Source organism: Argiope bruennichi, chromosome 5 (genome assembly GCF_947563725.1).
Source record: "Argiope bruennichi chromosome 5, qqArgBrue1.1, whole genome shotgun sequence".
NCBI classification, from domain to species: domain Eukaryota; kingdom Metazoa; phylum Arthropoda; class Arachnida; order Araneae; family Araneidae; genus Argiope; species Argiope bruennichi.
The window spans coordinates 101,363,147-101,379,293 of record NC_079155.1 but is presented as its reverse complement, the minus strand read 5'-3'; the positions used below and the strand labels follow the sequence as shown (position 1 = coordinate 101,379,293).

The 16,147-nt window shown below is 28.4% G+C and overlaps 1 protein-coding gene across 1 annotated transcript in view; it reads right to left on the bottom strand.

Annotated features, from left to right (window-relative positions):
- LOC129968745 (kidney mitochondrial carrier protein 1-like) overlaps positions 1-9,200 on the bottom strand; it is a 32,274-nt gene extending 23,074 nt beyond the window's left edge. Inside the window, exon 1 of the mRNA XM_056082954.1 lies at positions 8,999-9,200. The gene's annotated coding sequence lies outside the window, so the exon portion shown is untranslated. The remainder of the gene's footprint in view (positions 1-8,998) is intronic.
- Positions 9,201-16,147: the final 6,947 nt, after the last annotated feature.

The following is a 16,147-nucleotide window of genomic DNA, read 5'->3' as shown; positions in this document are numbered from 1 at the left end:
CATCATCAAATACGAATATCGGTTACTCCCGTAAAGTGGAGCGGTGACTTCGCACTTTCCAGTGAAGCCTCGCACTTTTCGGTGAAATCACCGCTGCGATAAATTTCAGTGATATGCAATTCAATGATACGATACAATAATTCCAATAACCGGTCCGTTCACTTTTCAATCCAATCACAGATTTCTTTCGAGAGCTTCCATTGGACAGATCGTATCGTCACTGCTCCGGCAAATTTCAGTGATATCGTATCGATTGTTAGTTTCTATCGTGATCCAAAACTTGTAATCGAAATATCATCAGTAAGATCGTATGAAGGATTTGAATCACACCCCTCTTTGAAAAGTATTGATCACTTGTATTTGTGACTTTTTGATATTGGTTACGTAATAACCGCTCTGAAAATATTCGTCATCCCTACCTTCAATCAAAAAAATGTGCAATTACTCTAATCCCATCGAAGTTTTCAATTTTATTACAAAATTAAAAGGTGATTATCAAAACAGGTTTTTATTTGTATTTTGTAGATAAATGTGAAGAATATAAATTTGGATGAAAGGCTGTTAATTATTAAAGAACACCAAACACACATTCACCAAATTTTCTTGCAAGAAAAATCAAATATATTTTTTAAATATAATTAAAATTATATCAAACGAAATTATTTCATATAACATCAAACATCAAACTAAAATAATATTTTTAAAGAAGTATTGTTTTTATATGTTATTTGAATTTTGCTTTTCTTTGCATTTATTTTGCTATTCATCGATAAAGATAACATTGAGAGTTTTTTTTTAAATTTATAAATCATTAAATAATTTGGGGCATTAATTTTAAAGATAAATTTGATGTTAATTGAATTGAGGAATTCAGCGTCATCTAACAGAATCAATGAAACTGCTGTAACGTTGTTTTACATTTTATATCATTTTACTGCTTTTTAAAAGATACACTATAAAACACAAACTTCTTAACAATTTTTCATATTCATATAAATAATTATTTATAATAATTGTTTGGATGAACATTTATAAGATGATGGTATTTTTTCAGCAATAATAAAAGTACTAATTTTAGAAATACAAATGCCTTTTTAGACAAATTAGCAAATTTAAGGATCAACATAGCTTTATAGCAATTGCACATATACCAAAATATTATTAGAAATTTGTAAAGTCGCTTCTCTGCTGTGTTAGTCTTATAACAAGAAAGAAAGATTCACTAAGATTCTTAGGGATACAAATCTATAAAGCTATGATCTCAGATCTTTGCTACACATTTTATGACTAGCGACAAAAATTAATGTTCTTTAAAAAACATGATTTATGGTTCTATCTCTATTAAGACACGAGTTCTAAAGATTCATATGAAGAATCCTTTTGCTGTCACTCTTCATAGAGAAATATATAATCTCAAAGAAAAACTTAAACGTTTTAATATCTCTCGAATTCTGTTGTTGTTGCTAATCTCCATGGTCTGACGTAGTCAGACCAAATCCAAAAATCCGTTGACAAGAAGAAAGTCAAAAACGAGGAAGGGAGAAGAATAAATTTCTCCCCAATGAAATCCTAAACAGTCCAGAATATGTTTAGCAGAGGCCTGATGCTGGCAGCATTTCGGGCAAAGAGGGTAAAATTTTTCACCCTGAGAAAAGAAATTTAAGGTGGCCACTGGCAAGGCGCGACAGGCAAGTGTTGGTTTTTCTATCACAAGGAAGATTTAAGGACTGCCCCGGCTTATTGGCTCTTTCCAATCATGAGTAGGGGGAACCATCCAATTCTCCTTATTTAGGAATTTCGCCTGAGAGAACAGTTCTAAGTGTGTGAGCTCAGCAGAAGATGAAGTCTGTTTACAGAGCGAACTGTTAAGCTATTGTCACTGAACATTATTAATGCTGTTTAATTAGAGATATATGATGTCTGCTTATAATGTCAGTTTTCACATGTGGTGTTTTTGTCAGGTGTTACTTCTGCTTTGTGTTTTTTAGAATATCTGTTGAATAAAGCGTCATTTTCCTTTATGCATCCAACGGAAAGATTTCTGTGTGAATAGGTTACAGTTTCAAAGTTCATGCCATGTGAACAAAGTGTTAATTCAGTGCTCTGAATTAATACTTTAGCAAGGAAATGAATTATTACCTCATGTGACAATCTTAGATTTTTTTCCCTGATGAATTGGAAAGTGCTACGTCATTGATTTCAATTGCCTTTCATTTAATAGACAGATATTTTGGAACTATCGAAAGGCATAAACTTGAATATAATCCTGTTTATTGAGAGAGCTTTTTTTACTAACTTTAATTATTTTATTAGAAAAATTCATTAGGGATAATAAGTTAATTTACATAAACGAATGATAAAGTAAAAATAAACGTGATATCAATAATCCATGATCATGGCGAATAATCTTAACTTGAATATACTTTAGAGTTTAAATATGAAATACATTATCTTACATGATCATTAATAGAATTGAATTTACAAACTGAGTAGACAGTTTTATACATTGAGTAGTCACAAAAATTATATTCCAAGTTCATGTGACTAACATTTTCTGATTAAAATATACATTCGCATCTAGATTTATGTAATTTCACATAATCTTAATTTAAATTATAATTATAATTTCATCCTTTAGATTTGTCGAGAATGGCTTTGGATGGGGATTATCCCTGTATATCAATAACATTATTAAAAACAAAACGGCTTACCAATCTTTGCTGATATCTCAGTTTTACTTGATATTTAAATCCAAGTTATCACCCAAATTTTGAAGAATTATTTATCCCAAATAAGATTCTGACTGGAAAGGATTTTGTCAGTCTCATCTTAAAGAGGCGGGGGGAGAGGGGTAGAAAGTATAGATTACTATTAAGTCTTACTCAAATTTCTGAATAACATATCTTCAGGATTGCATATCTTTGTCTGATACCCATAACAAAGCATTCATCAACAAATCAGAAATGACCAGCATTCATTTGAATCGACTTATTACTCGGTTAGTGTACTCGAAAGATAAAGCAACTAACAATAATCAAGCAGATACTCTCGGTTCAGAACGGTGTTAGATAACGTTGTGACGCGCAGTCAATAAGCTCAGGGTCTTTAAGTGTACGACGGCGTCAAGTTTAAAAACAGCTTTTATTTGTAATGTTACTTTATTGTCAATAAGATTGTTTTCCACAATTTTATTTCAGACGTTAAACATAAGCCATTTTCTCTTTTATAATTACTCCGTAAACACGCTTATAGACATTTGCACGATTAGGCTTGTTGAGGGCTTGATAAAATTTATGGCTCCACCATTTGGTGAAGGCAGGAACTAAAAAAAAAAAAAATGAGTTCATTATCTTTTTAGTGAATTAAAGAATTTACAAGTTTGTTAATTACGGATTTGGTTCATGATATCAAACTAAGATCCAACGATTTAAAAATTTAATCCATTTTAAATCATATGGAAAATGTTTTGGTTAAAGTTTTCCAAAATATATCTCAGATTCAGAAAAACTTCCTCAGGAACTTCTTAAGTATGATCTAGTATTTCTAGCTCCAAAAAGAAAATGAAATTAACTGACTTGGACAAGAATTTTGATAATTATTTTTCAGTTACGAGAAGACACGTTGACTTGTGATTACTAATGCAAATATGAAGCTTTGTAATATTCCTAAACTGTTCCTTATCTCAACTCCAAAAGTGCATTGCATTTTGAGCATGCATTTTGCATAAATCATGTTACTCTTTTTTATTCCTGTTAATTTCACCCCAAATTTTGCTCTAGTATTGAAGGTCGTTTCTTATTTATCTTTACTCTATTATTGAAAATCGTTAAATTATATTGACTTTTATTAATAAAATCAAATTAACAATAGTTACTTCAATTAATTTTTTCTGTTTTTATTTTTAATTAATATTTGAACAATCTCTTTGTGTTTTACAAGACCCCTTCCTAAATCAAAAATTTAAACATTTTCTTTACGGGAATGACATTAAATAAACTTCTTGTTTTTATTAATATAAATATAAAAATTAAGTTTAACATCAGCCTAATTCTAACGAATAAGGTCAAAAGCCTTCAAGTACATGTGATACACAATAATTCCTATACCTACCGACTGTAAAGCAAATACATTAAATTGTTTCACAACATTTTATTGCTATACTATATTTAATAATTTTTCTTGTTTTAGTATCGTTAAAGAGAACTTCCTTATAATTCTTTTAAATCTAAGAAAATTTGTAAACAGATCCCTAAAGTTGAAATGGAACATCACATAATGATAGGCACATATGAAATATTATATTTTGGGGCATTCCCCTTTAAAAAGTTATGTTCCATGTATTATCCATATACGAGATGTTCATTTTAATCGTGGCCCAAAAGCTAATTTCTAATCTTTCAGTGATAAGTACATACTTCCATTTGGAAAAATGTTCTAAATAGTGTAAATAGTAGTGTAATAGTGTAATTAGCATGCGATGCGCATTTAAAAAGTCTATAACTCGGTCAACGATGAGATTTTTTTTATCACAAGTTTTAGGGCATCAATAATATTTTATTAAATATGACTGATAAGATCGGGAACCATATAATAAGTCAGAATTCGTAACTTATTCAGAATTGTTTTTATTGATTCAAACAACATAAAAGATAATTTTTCTTGTATTTTAAATTATTTTTATAATTGGAATTTTATAAGAATGAATTATTCTTATAAGTATTATAAGAATTATAAGAATGAATTCAGAAATGAATTATTGGACGATAAAAATGGGCACCCTATATATGTCAAATATTTAAATAAAGTTATGAACACATAATTAAAATACTCAGATAAAAAAAATTTTTACCCAGAACATTCTAGATAAAATTTTCTTACTCCTGAGGAGTTACGCCTTTTTTTTACTAATAGAAATTTAGTTCGTGAATTTCCATAGAAAAAATATCATAGTGACTCTATGCTAAAATCCGGATTTTGGGATTTGAAGATTATGGCTCGAGATCCGGATCCGACGAAGATTCGCCATGTCTGCTGTCATAGGTAAAATAATTTCAGGCTAGAGTGGGATTTGAGGAGTGAGATTCTTACATTTGTGTTGAGGAAGTTTAGAGAGTTTAGCGCCAGCTCATTTCCATCTTCATCATCTGACATTACTTCAGAATTACGAGACCAGAGCCAAATAGTCCTCAAGTAACTAACTCAAAGCAAGATACTGATATAGCTAACAAAATATGAAATCTAAAAAAAATAATTTCAGCGATATTTTTTAAATCCAAATTTATCTGTATAATATTAAAAATTATTTTAATAAAGCTATTTTGGATTAATTTCTAATCTTCCGGAGAAAAAAAAATCCCGATAACCTTGGATGCGATTTAACTATGCAAAGTAAAAGAATTTAACACAAATTCATTAAGTAAAAAGAAATAATATCTAAGCATTTTGTGCATTCAAGGTTTTTTTTGTTTGTGTGTGTATGTGTGTGTGTGTGTAAATCCAAATATTTTGTGAAATTTGGGACGAAATTATAATATTTTTATTGGTTAAAGATATGTTTGTATCCAAGTAAGACGATTTTTTCTTCAATATCAGCAATTGTTAATTTCAGTAGCACTAATTGAATAAAAGGTTTTTTTTATAGTTGAAAAAGTGTAATAGCCATGGAAATCTTTTTGAAATTATGTGAAACAAATTATACAGAATATAGTTTTTAACATTGATACTTATACCATTCAGGAATACGTTCGAATGCATTTTGATTCTATATTTTCAAAGAATCAACTTAAAACTCAGGATATAAAACTGCAGGATTGATGAAAATTCTTTTTATCCTTTCTTTTTAGCCTTTCATCCTTTCTGCCATTATTTCTATCAAATTTATTTTGAACTTTTAATCAATATGCTACTGTTCGTTTCAATATTCTGAGACGACCACTTTTCGACGATTCTATATCATTAAGGGGAGAGACGTGGATGGATGAGGGCCTTTCCGGAATTCTTGGTCACTCTTTCACCTTGATTTTCGTCCCATTAGAGACTATTTTGTTCAATTTTTTTTTTCACGTTTATGTGAATATCGCATCGTTTCTGACCGTATTATTTTAATTCAGTCTGAGAGTAATCCGAATTTATTTTATTGTTAAATGTAAACATCCCTTCCTTTCATCTTTCCTCTCACCCCTATTTTGACGAATTAAACCTATTCTAACGCATGCGCAAAAGCGCGGAGGGTTTTAGAATCCGTTGTCAAACAATGATCATTTTCATTAAAATGAATGACGAAAATGTATTTAAAACAGATCTCTAAGTAAACATTTTGTTTTTCTTTACTTTTATTAAAAATTTTGTTTGGAAAGTCATTCTAAAAAGAACCCCCCCCCCCAAAAAAAAAGCAAAATGAAAAATAAATTTAAAAACAAAGGGGGGAAATTTCGTTTGTCTACTGGTTTTTTAAAAGCTACTATTTGAAAGATTTACCAGTTCTTTATAAGTTATTTGAAAAAAAAAAAAACTTTTATAATATTTGTTTCCAAACTAATTTCACAATATATAACCCATTATGCAATTCTATCGATCATTCCAACAAAACTTCTTTACGTATGAAACCAGACTGATTGAATTGAACTGGAGTCGCTTTATCAGCTTTGTCGGAACTTAGCGATTAGTCAGTAATCTTTGTTATCGAATTTTCTTCGTTCATTCCTATTATCAATATCACTTACTAAGATATCAAATTCGCCATGTATGTTGCACGAGATGTGCACGTGAATTAGAAGAAAAGCAAAAGAATTAAGAAAAGACAAAATGAAATTAAACAATGAGGGAATTATTAAAATCTCACGTGAATCATTTTTTTTTTTTTTTTTTCTTCTCATCTTATTTAAGTAATCTGAAGCGAGTACTTTTTGTGTAGGAAATGGCACTGATACGAACATGCTATCTTTTTAAAATAAATTGTACAGATAAATAAATCTTATCTTCCGCTGATTAAGAATTTAAAAAGTTTAACTTCACACTCCGTTCGCAACAATAAAATCTTTTTATCAGGAAATAAATACTTGAAAATAATATTTTAATCTTTAAAGTAAACAAAATATTTTGATCCATAATTCCATCCTGCATTGCAATTCAATTGCAAATCCTTTCTTTATTGTAAGGAAAAAAATAACAAAAACAAGGACTGTAACATTTTTGTGCATTGGCGGGAGAATTAAATCCAGGTGGTTCATTTAAGAATAAATGAAACAGTTGTAGAATTAATCATCAGAACAGTTTTCTTCCTTTAAATTTTTAATATCTAAACAATAATTTCAAAATGTACATAATGCAAAAAAAAGTACAACATTTCTTCCATCAATTTTAAAAAAATTCGTAAATTTTCACACACAGGTTCTTGATGTACCATTTTACTTTAGTTTCCATTATTCAGTGAAGATAAAATTAATACATGTATATATGTGTTTCAAATTAAAAATTTCCTGTTATATTCTAAATTCACAGAAATACGACAGATACAACACAGAAAAAAAAAATTATTCTTTCATATATTTTTCATTACTTTTTTTTTAAAAAAAATATCGACAGGAGTACGAAATTAAAATTGTATTGTAGACATTAATTTAAACTATAATGTAGACATCAATTTAAACTATTATTGATGTCTACATTATAGTTTATTAGCTTAACCATTTGTATGATATGTCATTAAATTGTGTTTAAAAAAGTGGATGCTGTTTGATTTTTCTACTAAAAAGCAACCAAAAATTTATTTAAAAAAATATATTTAACGATACCACTTTTAATATCTACAAACATTAAAAACAAATAGGTGTCTGTGAGGTTATCAGTTGGCACTCTGCAGGACGAACCGTTAAACCAAGATCCTTACAAATTTGGCACAGATATATTTTGAAAGACGGGTATCTATATTTCGGAATGATTTCTTTTTCATTTTGAAATTTTGTTAAGAATTGTATTTAATTAATTTTTTTAGTAAATGACCTTTTTGTCTGTAACATTTCAGGGTAAAAAATAATTTTTTGCATCATCTTAAAATTCAAAAAATTATTCTTTTAATAATATTAATTTGGATGTTGCCTTATGTTTTATCCTAATTTTAATAAATTATCAAAAATATTTTTATGCATAATTTTCAACAATATTATTTATTGTTGCAGTGAAATTCAAACCGTTTTCATTGTTTATATAAATATTTAATAACGTATTTTTTTCAATCTTTGAAAGCTAATATCCTAATGGAATTTGCTTCCTTTTTTATTTCATCAACTTTTCTGTGAAATCTAATCCGATCATTTTTTCTTTCTGCTAAGTCCTCACACCAGTATTGGGTTATTTTGACGGAGCACTCGATCTCATTGTATTACAATAACTGGCGTTACTTCATTAAGAGAATCGTGAATATCAAATTTTATCTAAGTGATGAAACTGAAAAAAGATCTTCATTCTTAACGAACAATCCGGTATTGAATGCGGCTCATTTATAAATAAACATAAGAGATTACAACGTATCGGATATCGCTATGAATGCAATCCAAATAAATAACCATGTAGTTTTGAAATGTATATTTCTTATATAGAAAATGAAAAGAAAGAAATAATTTGCACAATAACTGTTTGAAGATTCCTGCATTGCTGAATTCAGTTTTTATTTCAGTTTGAAAATCTGTTTAGATACATAAAGTGAAGAAAAACGATTTAATTTTTTTGAGTGATGCACAGTTTATACTCAGGCGATTTAGGATCAACAAAATTTACCCTGTATTCATGGAATTACATAAGATTAATTTTTATTACCTGCTGTTCTAAATCAAATTTCATTAAGTAGATAGTTACATAATGTATTTATTCAGTTAATTTAAAGTAATTATTTTTCTAAATTTTAAAAAGGGTAGGCGAATTTAAACATTATTCGTAGCATATAAAAGCTTCCAGTAAAATTCGAATACAGTCACAAACAATTTTAAAATAGATTACTTACCGTAAATGTAACTTCAAGATCTGAATTCTGAGAGTGTATGTTAGAATTTCGGACAACAAATATTTGATTTACTCCTCTGAAAACATCTTCAGAAAAATCGGATGATCCTTTAAAGTAAACAGATTTATCAAGAGAACATTCTTTCACACTATTTTTATCTGACGCAATGTGATGTGACCAATTATTTTTCTCTCTTCTATACAGCAGATCGTAAACAGACCTATAAGAAAAGAAAAGCGCGCAGCCGTATCATGATACGTACAAAACAAGAATCCCTTTCCTCCTCCCCCCTTCCTCCTTGAGGAAGAACAACTATTGGATATTACTGTACATCGATTGTTCAATGAAAAATAGAAAGTGAAGTAGCATATCATCTAACTAATGATGAATCGTCCTTGTAGACGGAACTTTTCAAGGTTAAAAAAATGGTCTAAGGTGACTCTCCGTGATTAGAATATGAGACTCTGTGAAGTAATTTCACTGACTTGAAAATCTATGTGTTTTGTTTTTGTTACGGAATATAGGAAAATTTTATTAACTGTTTCCTTTCAGAATCTTCTTCATCTGAAAACGAGGTATTATAGCACTATGTATATGGTTACAAATAATTTAGTAATAGATTATTTATTGTACTTACTGCTTCTAGATCAAGTTGAATTTCTAAAAGTACATTTATAATTTCGTAATTGTATGCGACAACCGTTTGTATAACAGTTCGTCAAAGAATTTCGCAAAGAATTCATAAAAATAGATGACAAAGCAAGTATTGACTTTTGACTTAATAATAATTCTAATACATTACAAGCATTTTTATAAAAAAATTATTATTATTTCATTATTTCGATCGAATCGAATCTTTAATGTGTTCCTGTCAGCTACAAATTTGCTAAGTTCACTGTATATGTAAATTAAATGAACTATTATTTCCTTAAATGCATATTTCAGAAAAAATCGTATTTCGAATCGATTTTCTTATTTGAAATTAAATGAAAAACGTTTCTGATGAAACCGTTTTCCTTTTTTATTTCTCAAAAGTGTTGCATGAGATTGCAAGTAGCTTGGTGAAATTTCATTAAAAAAGCACGGAAATTTCGTTATAAAAGCATTGAAATTTAATTAAAATTCATGAAACAATTTGAAATTTCATTAAAACCCTAAAGCTGTTCTCTCTCTTTTATTTTTGTTTTATGTTTTTATTTCAAGACTAACAAAACATAACGTGGAAGTATTCATAGAACAAAAAGCAACAAGTTATAACAAGTTTTATAAATTGTTAATGTTTTTTTTATCCTTAAAAACTTCGAGAAGAGAAAATAAAATAAAAAAAAATATTATTACGTGAAATATGGAGTAAAGTATACAATTACCTAAATTACAAAAGTTATATTGATTTTTACTATTGCTATTTAAGTAATATTGTTTGTTACTTTTTTGCCACTGTTTTAATGCCCAAATCTCTTTCAGTAAAAATAAACAAATCAGTATTTCAGTAGCTATTAACAGATCACGCACAAACGACGTGAGAAACCATTATTTGAAGGTTACGAGTTTAAAAGTTACCTGACAAAATCACGTGGAATAAGAGTGACCAAAATGGCAGGAAATTCGTAGTGTTCACATGCTTCATTCACGGGGAAGCTGTTCTGTAGGGGAAAAAAAACTTTAAAGGGAAACTGTAGATGAATTTTTTTTAAACCACATTTCTTGAATTGGTTCCAGATTAAGTTAAGAAAATACAGTTAATTTTTCATTTTATCTTTTCTTTCTGATAGGTAAAAATGTTTTTAAAAATTTTTATAAATTTTATCTGTTTTAAACCCGGCTGCGTGATAAAAATCACTACTTAGATGCGATGTTTGCTAGGAAGTTCAAATATTTTTTTAAGAAAGCGAACTGCTACTGTGTGCTACAGGACAATAATATGATATAGTAAAAATCTGTACTCGTAAAAGTAAACACTCTAAACTGCGAAAAACGCGGGATGCAAATGGAAAGATTGGCAACCCACGGAAATCGCGGGATAAGCAGCTGGAGGGTTAATCATTATTATTTTTTATTGTGATTTGTGAGTAAATTTTCACTATCAAAAAGAAAAGTCCATTTGATTACAAAATTTCTACACACTACCAAAATCAAGGTTATTTATATTCGGAAATCCATTAACATCCAATGAATGAATTTTTCTCATGATTCATTCTTCACTTCACAATATTTCTTCTTAATAATTAAACAAAACTGCAATTAAGTATTTTTAATACTGAAAAAGTCTTGAAGAACTTTATTAGATGAACAATTTATATCAATTTACTATGCCTCATTACATCATGCCAAGTAAAAATCGTGGTACATGAAACGTAATTCGCGGCAGATCTCCTTGTGCTTAAAAACTTTTCCTAGTAAGGAAATTATATTTAGTCCGTCATAATTCTGTCGTAATTTCAATCAAACAAATGCCATAATTATCAAAGACAATTGTGTAATTGTTATTAACTCATTTGTCTGTGAATTTCTGAACGACTGATTTATGTTTATGTTACAGATACAAAAAAACAAACGGATTCGTCAGAGTCTGTGTTGTCTACGACTTTTCTGAGAAATACTTACATGACCGCAGAGCAAGTGAGGCCAAAAACTAGTGCCGAAATTTTCCATGAATCATCTTATAAATTGATTCGTGGAAAATTTCGGCCTGCACCTCGTATCTTTTGAGTTTCATCTACTTTATTTATTGTTATATTGCGGAAAACTGTAATTACAATTTTTAACGAGTGATTGTTTTTAGTCAACTAAAATTCTGATTGTTTTGTCGCTATTGCTAGAAAACTAAAATACTATAACCATCGGTTTACAGATTAACTATTTTCTAAAGTAACTTTTAGAATTAAGACGAGAAGTTAAAAAAATTTCACAAAGAAATTAAAGATATCATTATGCGTAATACAAAACAATGCATGAAATCTTTCTTAAAATTTTAATTATTAAACAGAAATTACTATAAGTTAGCTTATTTATCTATATGGTAGTAATTATATATTTTGAGACAATTTTGACATTAATAACAATTAAAGCTTAGAAAATTGCTGACAAAACATTAAATAAATGAAAAACTAATTGCAGAAAGAAGAATTGTTCTCTGTTGTGCAATACTGTACACAAAATGAAATTAAAAGGTTCCACGTTTGTTCTTTCCAAAAAGAGATTTTAAAACTTATTAAACTTTCCTTTTGAAAGAAAGGAAAGCTGAGTTTAGTATTTTAAAAATAAATCTTAAATTGACACGAACTCCTCTTTAAACACATTTAAACAAATATAAATGAGATAATCAACAAGAATTAGAATTAAATCAAAATACGTATTTTTTTTAAAGAATGTAAAAGAAGTTTTAGTAAATAATTTAAGATCACTACTGATATTTTTTAATGGTAAATTAAAGATCAGTAAAAAATAAAATGTATAAAAATTGACATTTTGTATTGAGGATTGAAAAGAAGGTCCTGCCTTCTATTTTTAAAGAAGATATCCCCAAAATTTACATTTTATGAATTCCAGAATTCATAATTTTAAGGACAAAAGCAGCTATCTGCTTTCTTAGTAAAAAATATAATCTTTCTAAAACAGAAAAATATAAAACTCGAAATCAAATCCATGTTAACCTAACCATATTGAAAGCCGGTCTTTAGATGTAATTGTAATGTATTATTATTCCTCGGAAATTAAAATAAAAAATGTTAATTTTAAAACAGATTTGAAAATAACCGCTTTTTTTATTTGTCTGAACATCGCAGCACGATAATATTTAAAGATTGATTAGTCTATATTTATTATTTTTAAACTTAAATTTACTTATAGCTACAATAATATTCACACAAAATAGCGCATTTCATTTCATTTCCGTGCACACGGATATAAACGCAATAATTAAAATAATAAAAAGTGCTTTTGTAAACTGTATTTAACAATATTTTTTTAATTTATTAAAAAGATAAAAAATTCAACGGAAATCGAATTAATACTAAAAACTCTTTTCTTTTCAAATTTCAAAGTGATGCTTAAAAGAATTTTATACAATAATATACTCCGAAGTTACCGAAGAAAAGCATTAGAATTTTTACTAACTAATCAAATTTTGAAAAATCATTTCTGCTTGAGCTTTTGTTACTCCAAAAGTAACTAAAAAAACATGACAGACTTGGTAGCTTTAAATATATTGATTTACTCTTTAAAATATTTTGTAACTTTTTTTATCATTGTGCTAAATATGATGCAATTTACAGATAATAAAAGCACATTAAAAAGAAGACTTATTTGAGTTACATATTTTTACAATATTATCAATCTTTATGTAAGATAACAAGCATTTATATATCGATTCACGGTTAAAAATTTAAGTAAAACTTTCTCTAATTTTGCTTTCTAAAATTATTGAACTAGAATTTAAATAAGAGTCCGTGGAGTGCTTACGTTAAGTGGTTTTAAAGCTAAATTTAAGAAAGCGTGATTAAGAGACACTTCCATTATTTATATCTATGTTCGTAATCTGGAATTTGATTGATTAGCAGGCAGTTTTTTATCGACAAATTTCGTATTTTATTATCCCTAAAGAGATGGCATCTGAGCCGCAATCCTCCACTCCAAACTTTCAAGATGGAGTACCTCGTATTTTCGCAAATGATAGCAATAACTGGTTCATCCCATTTGGGTCCAGTATTTTAAGAAACTTTTACATTGTTGTTGCTTTGTTACTTCGGCTTAGTCTTCACTGTAAATTCGTTTTTCTATTAATTTACACTTTTCAAAGAATTCTTGTAAATTTTTAAAGTAGTTTTCATCTACCTCCTTGTTAAAATCATCGATACAGTTTATGGTTGTCAGTTTGGCATGGAAAGTGCTCTTAAGTAATAACAAAAGCAGTCTCCATTGGCTTTTGTCGATTGTTTCAGATAATTTTTAGGTAGTTGTAATAGGTAAAATTGCTCGCCATCTTTTGGTTGTTCAAAATGGACGATTTCATAAAAGAGGCTGGTGTTCAGCTTCAAAGGGTATTTAGACAGTTTTTGATATTTGTAAATTGAGAAAACCAGCTTCCATTTAATTTAAATTTCAATATTCAAAAGACGGCAACCAGTTTAAAAGTACATTTAAAGCAGCCACTGAAATGGTTTAACAAGGGAGGGCGAAACATCAGAGGAGTAGGAAATTTCTTTGGAATCCCTAAATCTGCTTTATGCAAGTCAAAATCCTACAACTTAAACCGTTTCAGTAGCTGCTTTTAAATGAATCTAATTTTATAATCCTTTATTAGTATGCCGCGCATAATTTCGAAGTATTTATAAAATTAATAAAATACTCACTACTTTTTCACACAGATATTACCGCACAATTATCATAGTGCACGGTATTACTCCATATAGAATTTATTCATTCAACAAGCCTGATTTCTATTAAGAATGGTTAAATTGATTCAAAAATTGGTCTGTTCTAATGAAAAAAAATGCCAAGTTGGCAATATTTAAAAACGGAATTTTTTATTGTTGCTTTCAAACGGAGGCTTGTCTTAAAAATTGAAATTCCGAAATTCTAAACGAAACAATGATTCCTTTGAATATCCGGGAATTCTCTAATAGTATCGAGGCATTAGAAAGTTGAGGGTGGAGGGAGTATATTAGAAAGGGTTGAGATATATTCCTTCCATGTCCTTTGGGAAATATTCAAAGCCATCTATTTTTATCTACTGACACAGCTGTGTGCTGAATTGCCTACTATTATTTCTTTTTCCCCTACACATATTTAATACTTAAAACATATTATACGACAGTTATTATGATATCTCATTACATATGTTATTTATTTATACATGAAATGTTTTTTTTGAATAATTATGTTTATCCTATAAAGTAAAATAAGGCAAAAGCACTTAACTTTATGGAGAAGTATTAAAATACAAAGATTTACAAAGGATAAAAAATGTAAGATCACGCAATTCGTAATGTATACTTTATCTCAATCTATATGCATCTATAAAAAGGAATGCTTGTCATATAAGTTCTGTTACACAAACCTATAATTTTTTTCAAATCTTGATGTGTTCTAGCACATGTGCTGTTCAAAATAAGAGGAAAGTCACCTAAGGACTTTTCAAAATTAATTAAAATATTTAATTAAAGATTGAGCAAGTTTTTGGTGTTTTTCTGATATATCTTCTAAAAATATAATCTCACAAAAATGATTTTTACACTGTTTTAAAACTCAAAAAGTTATCTTTCTTATGATACCAATTCTGTATATTCCCCCCTGTAATTTTGATAATTTTTTTGAATTTAATTTGATATACGATATGTAACAATGCTTTAATTGTTATAATGAAATTCAAACTAATTTCGTTGATCAATCAAACCATTCATTCGTCTGCTTTGCATATGTGAAAATTATGATAAAAAATTGTTGTTTTGTTTTGGACATTAACTGCGAAGTAGGATTTTCATTTTCCTTTTTATGTCATAGAATATACGCTATTTAATTTCCACGAATAGTAACTTGTGGTGGACTGATTTCAACAAATTCTTACTTTTCAATCATATCAAAAAGTAAGGTGATATGGATTAAAATATAGAATCAAATAAATGAATTCCATATTAATAATTTAATTGCCAGGAGAGCCAATATTTCATGCTATAGTCGCCAAAAACTATGCTATAGTAGCCAAAGTTAGTTAAATATAAAAATTTCATAATATTTGATTTCTGGTTTAATTTATTTTAAATATTTAAGATGAATTTTATTGAATTATTTTTCTATATTTTTTTTACATGATAACGTTCAATAAGTAAGGTGATGTTCGAGAAGTTTCACGGTGTGCTCCGAGTCAAAGATTCTTAATTCCTAGACATTTATTGCTATTTATTTTCGGAGGGGAAGAGCTTTACAATACAACAACATAACAAAATGGTTGTGTTTAAAATTTATATGAATGCATAAAAAGAATAGTAATTTAATTATAGATTAATAGTGAGGAAAGAAGAAAGACGGTTGATAGCTGCATTGTAGAAATTATGGATTCAATTTGAATCGCACAGGTATGTTGATGTGGCTTTGAAGCAAATTGTTCAATTTGCTAGTTGCATATCAAGCATCTTGGTCTTCTTAATCAAT